Source organism: Phoenix dactylifera, unplaced genomic scaffold, assembly GCF_009389715.1.
Source record: "Phoenix dactylifera cultivar Barhee BC4 unplaced genomic scaffold, palm_55x_up_171113_PBpolish2nd_filt_p 001115F, whole genome shotgun sequence".
NCBI classification, from domain to species: Eukaryota; Viridiplantae; Streptophyta; class Magnoliopsida; order Arecales; family Arecaceae; genus Phoenix; species Phoenix dactylifera.
The window spans coordinates 28,179-33,971 of record NW_024068458.1 but is presented as its reverse complement, the minus strand read 5'-3'; the positions used below and the strand labels follow the sequence as shown (position 1 = coordinate 33,971).

Sequence of the window (5,793 nt, the reverse complement as noted above, 5' to 3'; positions counted from 1 at the left end):
CTGCCGCCTATATTCAGTCCTGGTATAGGGCGGCGGAGTTAACGGATATGGGCTTTGGTAAGCATTCCTAGTAGGCGTCAATCCCTTGTTTGGTCTGTCGGAAAGGGTATCAGTTCTGTCGGGCAAAGGGTCTTTCCTGGATCAATCAGTCTGAGGTCTTCGGTCATCCGACCCTGTTCTGCCTACTACTCCAGTTGGCTATTCCAAATCATCATTCACCAGAAATCCTCACCTCCTGCACGTACTTACAAATAAATTTCCCTCCCACCTACTTCATGGTGGCTACCATCTCCCACTTATGTTATAGTTATAGAGCTACTATATTTGATATAGGGTTCATTTCCTATAATACCGGATGATCATAATATCGTGTAAACTCGGCTCAAAAATGTGCAATTCATCAAAGTGATTCCAGGGCATGAACGGTACCGGTGCCACTCCCACTTGAAGTAATGAATGAGCGTGGTGTGGGGTATATTACATACACGAAAAGGAATGATTGTTTCGCCGCAGCCGCACCTCCGTACCCTCCTCCCCTTCCTATCTTTTATAGGATATTTTTACCTCCCCTTCGGCCTACGGCCTCGTCCCCCTCAGGGAGAATATTCCTATACTCTGAAATCCAGTTTTTCGGAATTTCAGCTTTAAGGAAAGGGAGGAAAGGAAACAGAACAACAGGAGAGGTGCTATAAGAGATCCGAGAAGAGGTGAGAGAGAGGGGAAGGAGGGGGAGAGGAACAGCGTGAAGGGAGTCCCCTCTTTGGCGCTCTTTGCTCGTTTGCTCTGTTTGCTGTTTGGGGGAATCTCGCTACCACCTGAGAATGATGCGATTTCCTCTGAATCTGTGCTGGAGTTCTTAGGATCTGAGGGTGAAAGGGGATCAGAAGGGGAAACATTCTACCTTGGTGAGGATTCTCTGCCGAATATGGAGTCTCTGCTGCGATTTGGGTTTGGGGATTGGAGTTGGAGATGTGAAGAAGCGAAATGGTGAGCATTTGCTGACAAAGTCGGGTTCTTTTAGGGGGGTGAAATGGGATTTTGGAAGATGGTATTGCGTTGTTCGTTCTCTGGACTTGTGGTTTTGTAGTCAGAAGCCTGTAGTTTCTGCCGCTCTTGTCCTCGCGCTGTGGAGTGGGTTTCTAGGGTTTGGGAGTATTAGGGCTTCTGTTGAGGAGTTGATAGAGGTTTGGAGTTTCGTCAGGGGAGGTATAGGTTTCTTTCATTCGGCTTAGGGTTTCATAGTGTTGACGAAGGCGAGCTGGGTTTGGGTTTTGAGGTCATCGTGAAGGGAGTTCCTAGAAAAAGCTTGGACACGGAGTGGGATTTCTCGTATGCTCTGAACTTAATTGGTATTTCTTTGGTTCATTCTCCGGTAGCAGTGATTCTACTCGAAGAAAGGTGAGTGATTGGTTTGATTCGTCAATTTCTTCCCTTACTTTAAAAAATTGGGTTTTCTTCCCTCTATATCGTCGGCAATTCTCTCTCTCTCTCTCTTTTTGTTTGGAGGTGGCGGGCGCGGCGACTTTTATAGCTGTAGATGTCTTCTAGATCATGCTTTAAAACTCATTTTACGTTCTCATTTGCTTTTATTCGTTGTCATCAGGAATTTGGGAAAGAAAGAAGGAAGTTACGATGGATTTGCTTTGTTAAAAGGTGAGAGTTGTTTTTTTTTTCTTTCTTCTCTCTCTCTCTGCTGGATTTGATCTTTTATAGAGTCAAGCGAAGTGGATCTTACTTCTTGCCCGATTTTATATCCAAAACTAAAAGAAATCATTATTTCATTCGCAGCATTCGCCTGAAGAACTAGTTTGGACCATGATCGCATTCAGCAGCGAACCCGTCAAAGAATCGATGAAGGACACCGACAAGTGCTTGGACTCCCAGCTCTGGCACGCATGCGCCGGAGGGATGGTTCAGATGCCGGCGGTGAACTCGAAGGTGTACTACTTCCCCAGGGCCACGCAGAGCACGCCAAGGCATCGTGGACTTCGGGAGCTCCCCCGTGTCCGGCGCTCCTCCTCTGCCGGGTAACTGCTGTGAAATTCATGGCAGATCCAGAGACCGACGAGGTCTTTGCCAAGATCCGGATGATTCCAGTTCGGTCGGACGAGCCGGACTATGGCGACGATGATGGAATGGGCCTCGGTGGCAACGGGGCTGATGTGCAAGAAAAGCCTGCTTCTTTTGCCAAGACACTGACCCAGTCGGATGCCAACAATGGCGGGGGCTTCTCTGTTCCTCGCTACTGTGCCGAGACCATCTTCCCACGGTTGGACTACTCGGCAGACCCTCCAGTCCAGACTGTCTCGCCAAGGATGTGCAGGCGAGGTCTGGGAAGTTCAGGCATATATACAGAGGGACTCCTCGCCGGCACTTGCTTACCACCGGGTGGAGCACTTTTGTGAACCAGAAGAAGCTGTTGCTGGGGATCGATGTGTTCCTGAGAACAGAGAATGGGGATCTTTGTGGGGATCAGACGGCCAAAAGAGGGTGGCGGGGGCATGAGTCCCCGTCGGTGGAACCTCCCACTGGAACGTTAAACATAACCTTTCTGCTTTTTTTTGTTTGAATAATTTTTAATTTTGAAATTCATTAAATAATGTAAAGAAGTCTATTTGTTAATGAATTCTCCTCCTAACCCTTCTTTGTTGTCATAGCTCTTATGATTAAACAAAGGAGTTCCAATAGACCCGAAAACGGTAATCTTGACGAGACAAGGAAAAAATCATTATATTGATACAAGACGACACAGATCCCGTGAAACAAAGGATAGTTCATTCTTGGGGTGAATAAATAGAGACTACTGCTACGGGATAGACCAAAACTTCGGGATCAACCTCAATGAATTATGGCGTAACGGGCTTGGTATAGATCCGTAGCCCGCTCTGGGTCTTTAACCGAAACTGGGACTAGGCATGGAAAAGCTCGATCAATGTCCTCCTCTCCCGAGGTTAGAAATGTGGAGGTACCTTTCCCGTCACCTGTTAGCTCTGTCCGCCACGGGTTAGCGACATAAAGTGCGAATAAAGGTTCATCGGGACATTTTTCTTCGACAACTGAACTATCATCACCGTTCTTAAGTCTAGACTTTTTTTGGGGGGGGTCATATTCAAAATCTCGCAAAGCTTCATTCTACAAGCATTCCTATTTTAAAAGGTATATGGATTCCGGATTGAAAATATGGATATATTTCATTCTCCTTTTGGAGACCGACCCATCTTTCTCTCTAGAGGGGCCCAAAAGATACAAATACGCTCCTGAGGAGTCTTCCTGGGAAATTGACTCCTTCCTTTCCAACCGGATTCATGAGTGAAGGAAAAGATCAGATGGAAAGGACTCTCCTTCCTTCTCTCTCATCTGCTCGGCTACGGATATCTGCTCTACAGCGAGTGATGAAGCTTCGAGTACCCAATCCATCTATAAGGTTCCGGGAAAGAGGGATAGACTAAATGTGAGATGGAGCAAGGTTTGGAACAATCTCGGCGGGCTTGCCAATCCGTCGAGATTAGTCAACTTTCCTTTTATGTTCGACCAGGAAGGCTACTCCTCATCCCTACTTTCAGCGGCGATCAGTCTAGTCTAGTAGGCTCTCTCGCCAGTGAGTTCGGCTTTTCATTTCGAATAAAAGGAAAGAGCTTATAGTTTTTCATACCGAAAAAGAGGCGGTAGAAGGCCTAAAGTCCTTCTCATTTCAATCTCAATCAAGAAGGGCTTATTCTATGCAATTGATAGGCTCTTCTCTCTTTGACCCTTCCCTTGGTTGTTATGATCTCGTTGAGTGAGATAGAAGCTCAAATCAATTTCTTAGGGAGCAGTGGTTCTTCGTACAGATTTGGCCTAAGAGCGGTGATTACGGGAGAATGTTTTTTGGTTCAAAACAAGAAAATTCATCACAGGAGAAAAAAGACAGTGTAGACGATAGATTCATCGGATAAAGAGTATAAACGGAAACGGAGACATTAGACGCCAGCTTAGACCTTGGTAAGCGTTTCTTCTTCGAAACCTCAGCAGATATGGTTTTATAGGACGATTTGTCCAAAACAGACCTTGCTCGCAATGACCTATGTTTCTTTAGTAAGAAAGTCCGGTTTAAGCCAAGCCATCTCATACATAAAGTCTGACTATTAGTCTTGCTGTTCTTTCAAATCCATTAGCGGTGCCGCCGTGCTTTTGATTTTCATGCCTTCCAAGCAGTCGAATTGAATTGGTCGCATCTGCCTTCCCGCTTAGTGAATCTCTAAGGGGCGTAATTAATCCAATCTCTCAATCGGTTGGTCAAATGCATTGACATTGGCGCATTCGATTTCTTCTTTTCCAAAAGTGGGTTCAAATCCCCTTGCCTTGCTGCTGAGTATGCCCTAGTTTTTTTCTTCTCGAGGAGTGGCTAGCTCATTTCTTTATCCACCATTGAATTGGAAGTTGCGGGATCACCCATGATGGCTGTTTCAGTTCTTGATTCAGTTGAACTGCCCGGCCGAGCTCTTCAATTGCTTCAAGCGCGTTTCGTTCTTCTTGAATCTCTCGGAAAGAGGAAGAGGCCCCTGCGCGAGCTGCAATCAAACTAAAGCGCGTTAGCTAGGCCGTTTTCAATAAGGGGCGCGTTAGCGCTTTACTAATAGAATATATAGGGCTTTTCTCGCTTGTTTAGTAAAGTCGACGTTTTTGCTTCGTTCCACTTCCTTAACGGACCTACGGACTAGCTAAGGTTTACTTACATAGTTGTTCTTTCTTTTCGCAATTTCAAGTTAAAGCTAGCGTTTTTCAGCTTGCTGTTTGCTTTGGTCGAGTAGCTTTCTTCCTTCGCTTTTGAATGAAATCAGCAGTAAGAGTAAGTAAGTGTTTGTTCTCTTTCTTTCCTCTGCTTATTCCGCCCAACGAATCGGCTTTCCGCTCGACCAAATAGTCAAATGCCCGGTTAGGATATGTGGAGAAGAAGCTCCTAGCATATTTCAGGATGACTTTCGTTTCATATTCCAGTCTTGCAATAGGATTGAAAGGCTATGAATGTCGAATGGTCCCATAGGCGCTTTCGCCCGCCCCTGAATAAGCAGTAAGGCGTGGGCGCGTTGGAACGATCCCGCTTTGAAAGCTCAACCTCGGGAGAATCAGTTTCGCCGGTCCAGTGACTTGGCATACAAAGGCGAGTAGGGTTCTCCTCCATGTGGTGCACTCCCGCTTCTTCATACCCGGAATAAGTTTGAGCTGCTCCAAGGGACAGCTTTTTGCTGCCGGATGAAGGTCTTACGTCGGCTAAGAAGACGGAAAATTCCATCTCTTTTGCGGTCCTGGAGATCGGGACTTCTGCCTCCGCCTACTCCAAGCATAGGTCAGAGAAGCAAAAATCATACAAACTCCAAACTCCAGCACTGACACAATCAGTATACTTTTCCGTTGGGGTTATGACCGGAAAGATGTTTGTCGGGGATTTTGTCTCTCGCTCAAACAAATGCTAAGAAAGAAAGCAGTCATTAACCGAACACAATCAGGCGGCTTGCTTGCACGAACGAATCTTTGAAGAAGGACTGAAAGAAGGTCAACCGTCCCGTCCTATATGAATGGTAATCAGGACTGCTGCTTGTGATTGTTTTTCCTATTGGAACTGCTACTGTTCGGGTTCGGAACTGGTGCTGCTCAACCTGCAACTTTTCTTTCAGCTTCATTAAGAAGGCTTAGGAGTTACAGGCTTCTCTCTCCTTCAAAAGAAGCATGAACAAATAACGTTGATTGGCGGCTAAGAAATTCCTATTGTTGAGTCGGCCTCTGTTCTTCCAGCAGTGCTTTCCAATGGGAGCT

At 46.1% G+C, this 5,793-nt stretch overlaps 1 pseudogene; it reads left to right on the top strand.

Annotated features, from left to right (window-relative positions):
* The first annotated feature begins 599 nt into the window (after positions 1-599).
* Positions 600-2,569, top strand: LOC120107995 (annotated as a pseudogene).
* Positions 2,570-5,793: the final 3,224 nt, after the last annotated feature.